The sequence below is a fragment of the Lepisosteus platostomus genome, chromosome 15, assembly GCF_059453375.1.
Source record: "Lepisosteus platostomus isolate fLepPlt1 chromosome 15, fLepPlt1.hap1, whole genome shotgun sequence".
In the NCBI taxonomy this organism is placed as follows: domain Eukaryota; kingdom Metazoa; phylum Chordata; class Actinopteri; order Semionotiformes; family Lepisosteidae; genus Lepisosteus; species Lepisosteus platostomus.
The window spans coordinates 4,711,143-4,728,065 of record NC_142625.1 but is presented as its reverse complement, the minus strand read 5'-3'; the positions used below and the strand labels follow the sequence as shown (position 1 = coordinate 4,728,065).

At 49.0% G+C, this 16,923-nt stretch overlaps 2 long non-coding RNA genes and 1 other non-coding gene across 3 annotated transcripts in view; 2 read left to right on the top strand and 1 right to left on the bottom strand.

Moving 5' to 3' along the window:
* The window catches only part of LOC148647726 (uncharacterized), a 188,666-nt gene that overhangs the window by 98,494 nt on the left and 73,249 nt on the right, over positions 1 to 16,923 (top strand). The window lies entirely within an intron of this gene.
* The window catches only part of LOC148647728 (uncharacterized), a 492,485-nt gene that overhangs the window by 441,555 nt on the left and 34,007 nt on the right, over positions 1 to 16,923 (bottom strand). The gene's annotated exons all lie outside the window — the stretch shown is intronic.
* On the top strand, positions 3,247 to 3,431 carry LOC148647729 (U2 spliceosomal RNA). The gene has a single exon (XR_015927178.1). It is a non-coding gene; the product is annotated as a U2 spliceosomal RNA (small nuclear RNA).

Genomic DNA, 16,923 nt, shown 5'->3' with positions numbered 1-16,923 from the left:
TTGACTATTAATGTGCGAGGGTTGCGGGACAAAGCCAAAAGATTTGCTGTCTTTGAGTGTATTAAAAAATTGAATCCAACTGTGTGTTTCTTACAGGAGGTGCACATTAAGGATGGAAAGGATATGGAGGCTTTGACTGCCTTGTGGGACTGTGGCCCCTCAAGGTGGAGCATCAGGAGCGTGAACTCCACTGGGATAGGGATCCTATTTTGGAACCCTCAAGTGGAGTGTGGAGAGGTGAGGGTGAGTGAGTCAAGAAGGCTGCTATATGTGGATGCGAAAGTCAACGATCAGGATTTTAGGTTTGTGTGCGTTTGTGCCGGCGGCGATCAGGGAGAGGAGGGACTTTTTAGCCGGTTTGATTTTGCTGTGTGTCTCTAATAGGTTGGTGGTAATAGGTGGAGATTTTAATACAGACATTGACAACGAGAAAGATGGGGATGCCAGGGTGGTGAAGGATATGCTACATATGTATAATTTGAAAGACTGTCATAAAGAGGGCAATCCATCCCGGGTGGGGTGCACTTGGAGTAACACTAGGGGTGTAAGAAGGCTTGATTATGTCTTTGTCTCTAGTAAGGTTAGAGTGGAGGAGGCAAGAGCAACTCCAGTATGGTTCTCAGACCATTGCATACTGAATATTAAGGTGGGGGATTTTGGACCCAGTTTCAGCAGGGGAGTGTGGAGGCTAAATTGTGCAGTCCTAGAGGAAAGAGGCTACATAAGGATGATGGAGAAAATATTAGTAAGGGTTTTGAGTGTAAGGACGGAGGGTAGGCCTTTGGTGGAAATTTGGGAGGAGACCAAAATTGTGATAGGGAAAGTCTCTAGGAAGTACTGCAGTGAGAGGAGACGGAGGGAGAGGAAGGATTTGGAGGCATTGGAGAGAGACTTAGAAAGGATCTATGATAATAGAGATGGTATGGCGCCACCCGGGTGGGGTGCAAGTACATCAGGTAAAGAATAATCATGAGAGAAGAGCAAGAGAATTTATTTTCCGGACAAGAATAGAATTCCTGGAACACTATGAGAAGTGCTCTACATTTTTCTTTAACAAGATTAGGAAAAGACAGGAGAAGAGAGTCTTGTATGCAAGCTCGAGCGGCGAAAAGATCACAGATCGAGAGGGGATGCTCCAAGAAACATCCAAGTTTTATGAAGATCTTTTCTCTGAGAAGGTATGTGAGAGGGAGGCAGCTGGAACAGTGCTTCAAACATTGCAGGTGACTGTCAGAAGAAGAAAGGGTGGGGCTGGAAAGACCTTTTGAGCTGTCTGAGCTGGAGATGGCGATGAGGCCATTAAAAAAAGGGGAAGGTACCAGGCATAGATGGAATCCCGGTGGAGTTTTATGGCTAAGCTGCTTGTCCACCGTACGTTGTATGTGATGCCCACTATAATAGAGAGAGACCAGACGTGGTGTGAAAGGGAGGTCGAGCAGATGGACTCTACAGTTGTTAAGGGATACCATAACTTGGGCAGAACAGAGGAGCGTGCCTTTAATACTAGCTAATCTGGATCTCGAGAAGGCCTTTGATAGGGTCTCATGATTTTTTTATGGCTGGTGTTGGGGAGACTGGGTTTGGACTTGGACGTGGACTGGGCCCAACCGTGGTCGGCTGGCTTAAGACCCTGTATAATGACATAGGCAGCAGAGCAGTGATTAATGGCTGGCTGGGAGGTTTAATTAATCAGAAAGCTGGAGTGAGGCAGGGCTGCCGTCTCTTAACTCTTTTATTCGCAATATACATGGAGCCCTTTGCGTCTGCCATTCGAGATGGCAGCAGGATAGATGGTTTGGTGTTACCAGGGAGTGGAGGTGAAAGAATTAAACTAACGATGTACACTGATGATGTGACGTTAGTGGCAGGAACAACAGCTAGTTTAACTTTTGCTCTAGAAATCTTTAAGAGTCTTTTCAAGAGCGTCCGGTGCACGTTTAAATGCAGGGAAGAGTACGTTTAAATCTTTCGGACCCTGTGAATTATTGCAGCAGTGGGATGGTGGTTTTGTGTACAGGTCCTGTTAAGATTCTGGGACAGGATTTCCTGCGGAGGGGCTCGGGATACTGCAACTGGGTCTCGAGAATTGGAATAGTCAGGAAGAAATTGGGCCTCTGGACGAAGCTAAGGCTGACTTTAGTCGGGAAAGTTTTAATACTGAAAGTGGATATCTTACAGCTCCTTGTATATCTGACATACGTGTACCCTCTACCGGCAAAGCTCAGACACACTTTGGTTGGTTGGTGAAGTTTTCTGTTTCATCTGGGGCGGTAAATACGAGTATGTAAAACGAGTTGACATGGTTTGGCGAACAGAGTAGGGTGGAAGAGGCGTCCCGGACTTCCCACTGAAGTTAGACTGCATTTATGTGTCGAACCTGTGTCTAGCTGTGTCTGCCGCATGGGAATGACCTCCCTTGGCACTATAAACATGCCAAAGTGTGCCTAAGGAAACATTGGGACAGAGGGGACGCATCGAGAATTCTGAATCACAGGCTGTTGTACCAATGTTTAATAGATGCGATCAAGATTCCTGTAGAGTGGAAGGGGAAGAAAGCTGTGTGGTCTAGGATCCAGCCACGGGGTTTAGATCACAGGTTTGTCGACCTCAATTGGAAGATTGTGTGGGGGCGGCTGTCAGTGTGTGAAGTGCTCTACAAGCACAAACTGACGAACTCGGCATGCCCACGAGAAGGGTATAAGAGCACGGAGACGATAAAACACGCTTTTATAGAGTGTGCTTTCGTACAAAAAGGTGTAGAAGAAGTGTAACCGATTCTTCAGATTACTGGACGCATCTTTTCAAGCGTCAACGTCGGTGGTGCTGTATGGAATCAAGGGGGGCGTTAAGGTTGGGGGTATCAATTTCCTACTATGGCTCCTGATTAATATGATCAAGGTTGAGTTGTGGGACGCAAGAGAAGCTCTAATCCGAAAGGGGTAAGTAAGAACAGTTAATGGTATCTACCAGAGAGTATTACACAAAGTCAAATTAAAAAAAAAAAAAGATGTACAGAAATGGGGATACCACGCAGCCCGGGAGAGGTGGAAGGGCTTAGTTTTGTTGTAATATTGTTTGAGTTTTTTTGCGTTAAGTTTTTGTGATGAAACTCATGTATGATGATAATGGATGACACCTTGAATTCTGTTATGGATACTTTGTTTTGAGTTTTCTAATTTTGTAATAAACAAAATCTGTTCCATTGATGATGGTATGCGGATTGCTACATGAGTTGTGTATGATTTGTTAATTTTTGTACTTTAATAAAAAAAACAAAAAATGTTCTTATCAGTTTAATATCCGATACATCCCCCATCGGGGGACCACATATCAAACCGATTTTTGGAACAGGGAGCTGGATCAGGAGCTTGCTGCGTCCTCTCCACATATCAGCCCAGTATTACAGTGCCTCCGGGAACGGTGCACTACCTTCTCTCGGCGGTGAAAAGACAGACGTAGCCAGCCAGCCAGCAAGCAAGCGAGGTGGACTGGAGTTCTTTCTTCTGCGGTCTCGTCTCTCGTCCGTCTCTGTCTCCGTTCCCATCCTTCCTCTGTGCACTCTCCCACGTCCCGACTTTCTGGCCAAGCAGGCAGGCCCCTTTTCGGCTCTCGGGCGTTTTCGCTCCAAAAAACTAGGAGTTTTTCCATCTTTTTTCTATGGAGGCAGGCTTGGCTTGTGTGCTCTCTCATCAGGCAGGCCGGACCTTTTCAGCTCTCAGGCGTTTACCCGCAGGTGCCGACGGTCCGCTTTCGCTTGCAGCTGGCTCGGCACAGCTGTTGCTGGTGGGAGGGGCCTAAGCTAAGGAGGCCGACCGCTTGTCATGCCCCGCGGCTGCAGTCGTTGTCGGGCCATTGACAGAAGATCAAAGAGAAGGGCCCCCGCCCGGGACTGGCGGGCAGGCAGGCGAACAAACAGGCAGGCAAGAGGGGGGGAGCAGAGTCCGGGCGGCCAGCAGCCGAGCATGGACTGGGCACCAGAGGAGTCGGCCTGCGCCGGTGTGCGCCAACCCGACGCCCGCTCGCACAACCAAGGCCGGCACGGCATCCCTTCTCGGCCTTTTGGCTAAGATCAAGTTCAAGTGGCATGCCCGCAGTACTTGTGGTTCTAAAAGCAATCGAAGATCATGAAGAGTGCTTGAGCTGGAATCGCTCTAGGTTGAGCCTAGGGAGTTAAGGCCAAACAGCAGCTGAGCTGGGTGGGAACCAGTGCTTTCCTCCCCTCTCTCTCTGCCTCTCGGCTGGGACCGAGTGCGTGTGGCTCACCACAATGTAGCGGCAATGCTTGTTAATAAGACAGAATTAAGTGTTGCTGTGCTTTCCTAAATGAGGCCCCATCTCTCTCCATCTCTGTGGTGCAGCCACAGAGAAGCTATTCATGCAGGTTGATTTAGAGATGTTTTCTTTTGATAAGGGACAGCTCCCAAATGGGGATGCACTTAGCTAAGCCTGGCTATCATAATCAATGGTCATTCATCAGTGCCCATCTGTCTAGGGAGTGCCAGATGGACATCTGGACTGCATTCCTAAGTGTCAGGAGTAAGTGACTCATATCTCACCTTGATCAACCAATCAAGGACTGGTAGGGCAGAGTAACCCACGTGGGTCTCTGCTGCCAATGAACGAGCTGAAGTTCCTCATGGTAAAAACAGGCAACACAGAGAGCCTGGAGTAGGAGAAATACTAAGGACTTTTCTAAGGAGAATTCAAGGGGCGAAAGACAATTCCAGGGCAGGACAGCCCAGGAGCAGAAAGGCTCCCAAGTGCAGGACATTCTCGCACCGCGCCTCCTGACCATCCTGAGACTCAGGCCGGACAACCACAGAACGGCCAGTGTGTCCGAGTGCCAGAACTTTGCTTTGTTCTAAGAGTCGAGAGCGGAGGTTGCCGGAGTAACCAGAGGATCCACCCAAGGTTAGCATGAGCAGCAAGCCTCGTGAACAGGTCTAAACTGTGGACAGCTGAATCACTATTCAGAACTAGCGCTTCATCAGGAACGAACCGGTCCTCTTCCTGACCCACAGTCATCTTTTCTCCCGTGCGCAAACTCTTGCTAGTTTCAGCCAACACTAACTAGCCGGTCTTCAGAGAGCATCAGCAGCGCACCGTCACAAGCCGCACAGCACAGCCTGGCACGGAGCCAGAGAGCGCGGATTGGACAGCAACAGCCTGCAACTGCTTCTTTGTGCCTGCAGGAGATCTGAATCCCCAGAGATTGGATGAGTATTCAACTTCACTGCATTACTGCTCGAGAATTCAATTGTTATCCCAACCATAATTTAAGAGTTATGTACTTGTTTTGAGTATCTAGTGAAGAAGTTGTGACCAAGTTCATTTACGAAACGGTCTAAATGAATGATATACCGAACATATGTCCTCTTGATATGTGTGTAGCGGTGAGGCTTATTAATAAGGCAGAATTAAGTGTTTCTGAGCTTTCCCAAATTAGGCCTAATTTCTCTGTTCATCTCTGTGGTGCAGCCACAGAGAAAGAATTCATGCAAGCTGATTTAAGATGTTTTCTTGTGATAAGAAACCAGCTCCCAAAGGGGGATGCACTTAGCTAAGCCTGGCTATCATGATCAATGGTCATCCATTGGTGCCTATCTGTCTAGGGAGTGCGAGTTGGACATCTGGATTGGATTCCTAAGTGTCAGGAGTAAGTGACTCATATCTCACCTTGATCAACCAATCAGGGACTGGTAGGGCCGAGTAACCCACGTGGGACTCTGATGCCCATGGAACTTTCAGCCAATCAATGAGCTGAAGTTCCTCCAGGTAAAAACAGGCAACACAGAGATTCAACAAGATTCAGATTCAACAAGATTCAGAAGGGATTCTGGAGAGGATTCTGTGGACTGTTCTAAAGGGAATTCAAAGGAGAATTCCAGGGCAGGACGGCCCAGGAGCAGAAGGCTCCCAAGGGCAGGACATCCTCGCAGCGCGCCTCCTGACCATCCTGAGACTCAGCCCGGACAACCACGGAACGGCCAGTGTGTCCGAGTGCCAGAACTTTCCTTTGTTCTAAGAGTCTAGAGTGGAGGTTGCCAGAGAGTAACCAGCAGCAGGCCTCGTGAACAGGTCGGAATTGTGGACAGCTGAATCACTATTCAGAACTAGCTCTTCATTAGGAACGAACCGGTCCTCTTTCTGACTTGCTGGGACTTACAGTCATCTTTTCTCCTGTGCACAAACTTTGCTAGTTAAAGCCAACACTAACTAGCCGGTCAGTGAGCATCAACAGCGTACCGTCGCAAGCCGCACAGCACAGCCTGGCACCGAGCCAGAGAGCGCGGATTGGACAGCAACAGCCTGCAACTGTTTCTTTGTGCCCGCAGGAGATCTGAATCCCCAGAGATTGGATGAGTATTCAACTTCAATGCATTACAGCTCAAGAATTCAATTGTTATCCCAACCAGTTGATATCAATTTAATTCCTAAGGGTTATGTACTTGTTTCGAGTATCTAATGTAGAAGTTGTAACCAAGTTCATTTACGAAACGGTCTAAATGAATGATATACTGAACGTATGTCCTCTTGATATGTGTAACTCTTTGTAACTGACTGAATATATACCTTTTGTATTCTGATAACCCTCTCGATAAGATCTGTTAGGTTTAATGCATATTCTATGTATTAATAAATGTATCCTCGTGTATTAGTACCTGTGTGTGCGCGTTGTTTGAGTTATGTCGCATGGTTGGATTCTAAAGCCATCAAAAGAATCAACTTTGTGATTTACTGCTACAATTAATAATTGTCTCAGTAAATGCCCAAACCCTACAGAACTGGTGCCTTCAGAGAGCCAGTTTTCTTACATATTTGGCGTCCCTGAACGGCTATGAATCACTACATTATTTGGCGTCCCTGGCACGGGCGTGGCAAGACTGAAATGAGTCAACCAAGCGAATAATTCATATAAAACGCCGCGGGTTTCATACACGACAATACAGTGTGCTGAAAGCCGAAAGGAAAAAAAGTTCCCCTTGCTCTTTAAGCAGTGCTTGATTGTTTTGTGATCTTTTGCGATCTACCGGGTTGATTGCATACTTGATCTTGTGGTTTTCTGTGGTAAAACTGTAATTTCGTACTTAAAAGTAATACTCTTTAAGTTTAACGATGGTTGCTAAAAGGTCTGAATTCGAGTCGCTATTAAGCACTCTCTCTAGCAGCGACAGGTCTGACCACGATCTCTTCCATATCTCCGTCAGCGGAGAAGCTAGAAGGATAAATCTCCATTCTCTGAGAGAGCTAGCGAAGGACATAGAGAGATTTGACCCCGCAGTGTCAGAGAATAATATCGAGAGTTATATTCAAGACCTCAGGTATACCCTGCAGTACCTGCCAAACGCCACAGAACAGGAGAAAGTGTTTCTGGTCAGGAAAACTGCCAGCAGAGCTGTACATGAGTGGATGGCTAGGCAGATGAAAGAAGTCTGTAATGACTTTGAGCAGCTATGTCAAGCACTTATCGAAGAATACAGTGCGTTTATTGACCCGACTGCCGCGATAGCCGCCGCACTTAACATTAAGCACGAGAGAGCAGAGTCCCCTCGCGAATATTACGAGAGACTTAGACGAACTTATTTTGCAGGGCGAAATGATGAGGGTTGCGAAGAGAACACACATTTCAAGGGTTTATTCATTGCGAATCTCCACCTGTCAGTCAGAAAGATGATCTTAATGCATACAGATGCACAGACCATGAAAATGACTGATGTCCAAAGTCGCTCTGAGCAAAAAGCTGCTAAAGCGACTGTGTTCGCAGTCAGAGCCAGCAGGGTTAATTCCCCCCTGCTCGAAGGAGCACAGGTTCCTGAGCTGGCTAAGCCCCGTTCCAAAGCACTCACACAGGACCGCACCCAGCGTCCTAAGTGCCATGAGAACACCGGGGGAGGGAAAGGGCTAGATAAAGCTGAACAAAAGGATTCAGTAGCCGCCCGCCTGGCCAGGCTTGAACAAGCTTTATTAAGACAGGGACAACCGCTCCCCAAGGCTGCCGGAAACGTGAATGAGCTGATACTCTCCACTGGAGGAGGCGGAGACCCGCCCCCTCTCCCTCCCTCAGTCTATCTGATTGAGCGGAAGAGTTCCTGCCTGGATAAATTCAGCCACTCCCAGGTGAGTGCTGACTCCACCCCTGAAGTCACAGAGCAGGCAGTAAAACACAGAGGAAAAGCAAGAAGCTTTTACCTCAAGGCTGCCATGGGAGATGTCTTACCTAGTGAGACACTGAGGTTGAGAGGTGTTTGATGTCACACGGCAAGCTCAAACGGGTAGAAAAAGAAAAGGGCATGCGACTCAGAGAGGAACCTTTGGTGGATCACCAGAAAGGCAAAGTGTGGAAACAGGTCAAGGCTCCTAAGTCTTCTGTACAGAAGGAAAGGGGGGCCAAGAGGCAGACTGTGCTCACACAGTGCCCACCGAACACAGAAGCCCATGCGGAGATTCCTTCTGTTCCCTCTGGACAAGAAATAAAAATATTTTCTTGTTCCCCGAATATACAGGGAAGTCGTGTCCCGGCCGAGGTCTCAACAGCCTCCCTGCCACAGGAGCGGTGCTCCAAGCAGCCGCCTGATCCACCAGGTAAAGCACACACCTTTTACATCCCTAAAGAGGAGCAGATCTCCCCACCTGGCGATGAAAAGGAGCTTTCCCTGTGCACCCTGGCACCCAAGAGGGGTCAGGACCACCACCCCGCAGTGGTGGAAAGGATCCAGATGGCAGGAGAGCAGGTTGGTGATGTAGCCCTCGCCCTTAGCCCTGAGAGGTCCTCTATTAGTGAGGATCTGCTTGAGCAGCTGTCACGGGGCCACCGCCAGGTGCCCCTGGTGCAACATTCACAGGTTAGACAGGAGGTCCAGCTCGACGCTGAGACTACTGCGCTGTGGACACACCTGATCCCAGATGCCGATTCCCTCTGCTTTGACCCAGGGAACCTGCAGTCAGGTAACATTATTTCTCACAACTACCAGGTAGTGAGTGAGACTGACCTGATTGTTCCTGCCTCAACGGCAGGGTTGCCAACACACCCAGTCCCCCAGAAGGGACAGGGAATGAAAGCCGAGCCGGTTTTCTTACAGCCACCAGCTCAGTCTGTCAGTCTGAGTCTGACCAACAGTGGTTCAGCCAGACTGGAGCTGGATGGTAAAGTCACCCGCCTGCCAGTGCAGGACATCGCAAAGAGAGGTGTCAGAATCCCCGCCTGCACTGACATGGGCCTGGTGAGTGATAGTGAGTTCAAAGACAGTGAACTAGCTATCCCAGTGCTGGGGCAGCTCCCTGAACCCCTAGCGAGGGAAGGGGGGAGCGAGCAGGTGTCCTACACCTACCCCCAGCGAAAGATTGTAAACATGCCGATAGAGGGATTCCTCAATCAGGAAGTGTGCAGGGTGGACCTGAACAGTGAGAATGGGGTAACAATCCCAGATCACTCAGGTGCTCCAGATGACCACTCAGCCGAGGGTCAGGCATGCTCCACCGCTGCACCGCCCCCTGCAGGGTTCCTAGAGCACAGGCATGAACAAATCGAAAAAGCAGATGCCCTGGAAAAGGAGGAGCAGCATCAGCAGCTGCGTCAGATTTCCCCAGATTTCCAGGATGTAGGTGCCCAAGATGCCACATGGCATACTGAGGAAGACACCATGTACACGCTGCGCCAGCTTAGAAAGGCAACAGTCACTCAGAAGGAGATGACTGGGATCAGCCACCCGAAAAGACTTTTGGGAGGACTGATTGCTGCCGCCACTGTTGCACGTTTGCTTTTTCTGGTAGGTTTGTGTGCTACTGGCACTCTCACCCTGACTGCCCCAAGTGACAGACTGTATCAACAGCAGCAAAAGTTGGAAAGCTTAGGGAAAACCCTAAAGGCAACTTCCTATGCAACAGGGTTAAATCTTATTCCCCAACCAGTGGACATGATTGTTGGTGTTATACAGTGGGTTTATGCTTGTGTGCAACAGGCCAGAATGTTGACACAAGACCTGTTAAGGGAGTTTAGTGCCACTGTGGCCAGTCTAGCCATGGCACAATTCCCAACCCACTTGATTCCACTCTTCTCAGTAGAGGAGTATGTGACATTAACCCCATCGCTCATAGCTCACCCAGAAGGCAATCCAAGATTGAATTCGGTTCCAAGTCTTGAGATGGGTATGGCTACCAAAGCTATCCATTGGCTGTGTCTAAACGATTCACCAATGAAGGGTGTAAAGCTACTAACGAGCAGAGGGAGGTTAATGGACCCCATGAAGAGCAGGTGGGAAGTAAATGGCTGGTCAGCACACCACATTTAACTGACACTATGGCTTGTGAGGGGCATGATACAGCTACCGCAATGCAGCTACCTAATCAAACAGTTTTCCTGTAAGTTCCCGAGGAGGCCATAGTACAGCATGGTGACTTAACACTGTACGGTCTGGAACCAGACGATATAAGACCAAACTTGAGGTCTTGGATGCCTTCAGGTGCCACACTATTGAATTGGATAGAAATCCAAGAAACAGTAAGCCCTGAAGAGGTACAGGTAGTTAGTTTGCTTTAATGGAACAAACCTCCAAACCACCCTAGCAGATACCCAACACAGGTGTTGTGGTTTATCGGAGGGCTGGGAACAGGAACCGTTGTTATTGTAACACTACTGCCGGGTAGTTGGATCATGACTGACAGTGTACTCTGAATGCTGTACTCTCGCATCAAGATGTACTCTGGGTAGCATGAATGAGTCAAAGGTAGCATGTCAAAAGAAAGGAAGTGACTTCTCCCCAAATATCTACTACAGAGGTATCAGATATTGACAGTGAACTTCCTGATGTGTAATTCCTAGACTTAGATAATGTCTCCTACCGTGTTTATACATACTCCAGATGTTATTCATCCTGTTTGTATCCAATGCTGGTTCCGGTATGAATTCTCGAGGAGTAATGTAGACATTTAAGATTAATGTTCTAATGGCAAGGGACATCACTTAACTCTGTTTTGTTTTGAAGGCAACAATGCCTCGGGACCTCGTGGCCTTCAAAAAGGGGGGATATGTAGCGGTGAGGCTTATTAATAAGGCAGAATTAAGTGTTTCTGAGCTTTCCCAAATTAGGCCTAATTTCTCTGTTCATCTCTGTGGTGCAGCCACAGAGAAAGAATTCATGCAAGCTGATTTAAGATGTTTTCTTGTGATAAGAAACCAGCTCCCAAAGGGGGATGCACTTAGCTAAGCCTGGCTATCATGATCAATGGTCATCCATTGGCGCCTATCTGTCTAGGGAGTGCGAGTTGGACATCTGGATTGCATTCCTAAGTGTCAGGAGTAAGTGACTCATATCTCACCTTGATCAACCAATCAGGGACTGGTAGGGCCGAGTAACCCACGTGGGACTCTGATGCCCATGGAACTTTCAGCCAATCAATGAGCTGAAGTTCCTCCAGGTAAAAACAGGCAACACAGAGATTCAACAAGATTCAGATTCAACAAGATTCAGAAGGGATTCTGGAGAGGATTCTGTGGACTGTTCTAAAGGGAATTCAAAGGAGAATTCCAGGGCAGGACGGCCCAGGAGCAGAAGGCTCCCAAGGGCAGGACATCCTCGCAGCGCGCCTCCTGACCATCCTGAGACTCAGCCCGGACAACCACGGAACGGCCAGTGTGTCCGAGTGCCAGAACTTTCCTTTGTTCTAAGAGTCTAGAGTGGAGGTTGCCAGAGAGTAACCAGCAGCAGGCCTCGTGAACAGGTCGGAATTGTGGACAGCTGAATCACTATTCAGAACTAGCTCTTCATTAGGAACAAACCGGTCCTCTTCCTGACTTGCTGGGACCCACAGTCATCTTTTCTCCTGTGCACAAACTTTGCTAGTTAAAGCCAACACTAACTAGCCGGTCAGTGAGCATCAACAGCGCACCGTCGCAAGCCGCACAGCACAGCCTGGCACCGAGCCAGAGAGCGCGGATTGGACAGCAACAGCCTGCAACTGTTTCTTTGTGCCCGCAGGAGATCTGAATCCCCAGAGATTGGATGAGTATTCAACTTCAATGCATTACAGCTCAAGAATTCAATTGTTATCCCAACCAGTTGATATCAATTTAATTCCTAAGGGTTATGTACTTGTTTCGAGTATCTAATGTAGAAGTTATAACCAAGTTCATTTACGAAACGGTCTAAATGAATGATATACTGAACGTATGTCCTCTTGATATGTGTAACTCTTTGTAACTGACTGAATATATACCTTTTGTATTCTGATAACCCTCTCGATAAGATCTGTTAGGTTTAATGCATATTCTATGTATTAATAAATGTATCCTCGTGTATTAGTACCTGTGTGCGCGCGTTGTTTGAGTTATGTCGCATGGTTGGATTCTAAAGCCATCAAAAGAATCAACTTTGTGATTTACTGCTACAATTAATAATTGTCTCAGTAAATGCCCAAACCCTACAGAACTGGTGCCTTCAGAGAGCCAGTTTTCTTACATATTTGGCGTCCCTGAAAGGCTATGAATCACTACATGTGTAACACTTCGTGACTGATTGAATATATAACTTTTGTATTCTGATAACCCTCACGATAAGATCTTTTAGGTTTACATGCATATTCTATGTATTAATAAATGTATCCTCCTGTATTAGTACATCTCTGTGTGCGTTGTTTGAGTTATATTGCATGGTTGGATTCTAAAGCCATTAAAATAATTATTTTTTGATTTACTGCTACAATTAATAATTGTCCCAGTAAATGCCCAAACCCCTACAGAACTGGTGCCTCGTGAGAGCACACTACAACAAGCACCCGTCTCCCTCCTGGAGACCAGCGAAGGCCTCCTCCTGTGCTTACACCTAGCTGGGCTCTGCCCACAAGGGCAAAGGCCAGGGCTCTCTTGCTGATCCTTTAGCAGCTAAACCCTCCTCCCCACAGGGCTTTTGCTTTCTCAACCCTTTTCCCTTCTTTGTTACAGGAAAAAGAGAAGATGGCAGATGAGAGGAAACTGATCTGGTTCCACTGGACCAAAAAAGGAGAGACGATACCAGCTGCAAAGACCTTCTTCATGACTTTCCTGAGAGGGATCCTGCAGTTGGTGGCTGGAGATCTCTACTGCCTTCAAGACAACAAGGTAGAGAAATACATGAAGGCCTACATGGCCACGGACTCCTCATACGAGAAGGCAACAAAACTGATCGGAGAGAAAGGTAAGCACCCCGGTTTCTCTGCTTTCAGGCCGGAGCCTATGAGGGAGATGAGCCAGAGGACCATCACAGTCCTCACATACAATCCCTATGTGCCAACGGAACTGATAACAGCGTTCCTTGGGAGGTATGTAAATGTGGTGGGCCAACCGACGGAGATAAGGGACAGTTTAGGCGTCTGGTACAGCAATGCTAGTACTGAGTCCTCCTGAGAGAGGACCCAGAGGGCATCGATGGTTTCCAGCACCCCCTGGCCCATTTCAACATCGGAGCCGACAGGGGGTACCTTTATTACCCCAGGATGCCAGATTTTCGCAAGAAGTGCAGACAGTCCGGCCACAAGGATAACACGTGTGACATTGTCAGATGTTACAACTGCAACAAAGAGGGGAACCTGGCAAAAAACTGCCGGGCTGCCAAGACATGCGACGGATGTGGCGCTGAGGGACACCTCCTTTGCCAATGTAAGGTAAGCAAACCTTTGTCTGCGCAGGTGGTGGAAGCCGGTCGGCAGAAACCAGTCTCGAGACAAAGGGAGGGAGGTGAGAACAAAGAACACGCACCTCCCCCGCAGAGAACCGAAACTGCCGAGGCCACACCTCCAGCCGCAGTGGAGCCACAAGATGGCCGCCAAGACGACAGACAAAATTGCCGACGGGAGGAAGGGCCCTGGATAACTCCCACCAAGAAGGGAAAGAGAAAGCGGGAGAAGAGAAGCAGGGCAGATCCACCATCGGAAGGACAAAAAAAAACATCCTAGAGGAAACGGAATATTCCTCCCGAGGCCCAGGAACAACCGGAGGAGGCAGCCCAAGAAGTGGGGACCCTCTCCCCCGAGATCCAGGAGCAACTGGTAGTCCCCGAAACATTTGGAGAAAGGGAAGAAAAGAGCCCTCCCAAAGCGGAGGCAGAGAGTATCCTCAAGGAAAACTAGGACTATTTTGAAGCATGAAAGCGACAAGCAGACATTCAACAGGGAATAGAAGAAGGGAGAATCATGCTGGAGCATTGGAGGAGTCCACTCTTCCGGAGTGGGAATCCTCCTCAGAAACACAGATGACGCTGGTGCAGAACTTGAGAACAATAAACATCTATGCTCCAAAGGAACCCTCTATCTGGAAGGAAGTGTTTGCTGACCTGGCCAGCTGCTGCTACACCAACAGACAGGTGGTACTCGGCGGGGACTTCAACGTCGACCGGGAGAAGGGGAGTGACGCCAGCTCTGCAGAGCTGGAGTTGCTACTCAAGATGTTTTCCCTGGTGGACGGCTTCAGACGGTGTCACCCAAGTGACGCCAGAACGACGTGTTGAAACTCCCGGGGAGTGTGCAGCCGCCTGGACTACATCTTTCTGCACATGTTCCCAGCTGGAACCTCTAGCTGACCAGAGACGCCATCGCCTGGGCCGAGGACCGGAACATGCCGATGATGGTGGTCAGCCTGGACCAGGAGAAAGCTGTGGTTCACTCTGTAGAAGGCTATCTGTTCAGGGTGCTGGAATGCTTTGGTTTCGGAGAGAGTTTCAGCCGCTGGATTAAGATACTGTACTCTAATGTAGGCAGCAGAGTCAGTGTCAATGGAAACCTGGGGGGATTTCATTCCCCAGGAATCCAGAGTACGACAAGGCTGTCCCCTTTCACCCCTTCTCTGTTCTTTTCACAGAGCCCTTAGCAGAGGTGGTGAGACAGGATTCTGTCATCAACGGCCTGGAGATACCTGGAAGCGGGGGGAAAACCCTGAAGATCTCCCAGTACACAGACAACACAATGCTATTCCTGAGGTCGGACAGGGGGTTGAGGAGGCCCTGCAGGTCATGGAGCAATACTGCAGAGCCTCGGGTTCGAAGCTCTACTGCTGAAAGAGCAAACTGAAGTTCTTCGGGCCCTGGAAGCACAGGATGATGGCACCGGAGGGTCTCGAGCTCTGCACAGAGCCCCTCAAAATACTTGGGGGTTCTTTTAAGAACCAGGACAAAGAGACCATCAACTGGACTCAGAGGATCCCCAGGTTGAACGCAAAGCTGGGTCTGTGGAAAAAGCGGTCGCTGTCCTACACAGGGAAAGTGATGGGGTTGAAAGCAGACATCCTGCCGGCTTTGGTTTACCTGGCAGTGGTGTACCCACTGCCGGCCAGACTCAGATGAGCGCTGCAAAGGATGATCTTCGGCTTCGTCTGGGGCGGCAGGTATGAGTACGTCACGAGGAACCCGATGTGTCAGCTGGTCGAGATGTCCCACATTTTCCCCTGAAACTCAACTGCATCTTTTACTGCAACCTGTCAGGCGCTGTGGGAGCCCATCAGCCACAAGTACCAGTACTTTGTCTGGCTGTGGCTCTCCATCCTGATGAGTCACTTGGTCCAGTGGTCGAACACTGGGCCCAAGGCAGAGAGGCGACCGGAGTTCTACACCCATGCTGTCAAGTGGAGCAGGAGGTATGAGGCCACGAGACAGCCAGAGCTCTGCACCAACCACAGAGCCCTGTACAAAGAGGTGCAACTGGTTGCCGACCAAAAGCTGCAGGTTCACAGACAAGTTTGGGGAAAGAACGCAGCCCAAAGAACTTAACGACCAACTGAAGGACCTCAACTGGATGGCCGTACACAAGAGACTGGCTACCAGAGAGGTCCTCTACAGACACTCGATATCCAGGAATCCGCATTGCCCCCGGGACATGTATTTTGTCGAGGAGACTCAGGAGCACGTGTTCTGGAGCTGCCCCTTTGCCAAGGCTGTGTGGGGCAGAATGGACAACATTATGCAACTCCTGGGAACGGGTGCAGTGCTCAGTTACCAGTACATTCTGCTGGGGCTGGCACCACCTGGAATGGACAAGGGGACGCAGTTCCTACTGTGGCTACTGCTGCCCCCCACGAAAAAAGGCCTGTGGGATGCAAGGAACACTCATCCGGCACAACAAAGCGGGGAGCGAGGGAGCTGGAGGAGAGGATCCTGGCGGACCTCAGAAGAAGGATTGAGGATGAAGTGCGACGTCGCCAAATGGGGTTTCCACACACTGGGGGAGCACTGGTAAGGACTTTGGACCCTGTACAGTGACTAATGGACAATAGCAAGTAGTAGAGCTTGGAGGGTCTTTTAATTGCACAAATCTGCCCCCCCTTGCACGGATTGATAACTGACAATCACTGCCGTACCGACTATTTATTGCATGCAGTGTTTTATTTTGAGTGAGATTGTTTCCTTTTGAGACGTTATTTTGGAATAAAGTATATTTTGTAGAAAAAAATTGTGCCAGTTATTGGAAATTGAACCAGCAAGTTTTACAGGAGGCGAAATACCAGAGGTGGATTCAGGCAGTGTTTAGAGATTATGAAGGGAGGAGGAAACTCTTTGGGTCAGCCATGCACTGGTGGGAATCGTGCAAGCGCACAATTCCAACAAGGAGATACTGCAAGATCCGGCGAAGCCTGGAGGAACGCCATTGCGTGAGGCTCCAGAGTGAGCTTGAAGCACTGCATGCAAGGTTTAACCAGGGGGGCACCTTTGATGGTGAAAGAGCATCCCAGATTAGAGGCCTGCTCAGGGATAAGTGGCTACAGTGGGCAAAGGTTCTCTTTCGGCTGAAGGGAGTTTGGAGGGAGGGAGGGAACACTGCTCACCTCAGTACTTTGGCCCAGTCAGGCGCCAACAGGTGAAGAGCGTGGAAGAGCTTTGATGGCATCACGAAGGGGGACAGCATTGTAGCTACTTACACACCCAGAATGGTAAAGTGCACCACAGGATTTTACGCATCACTGTT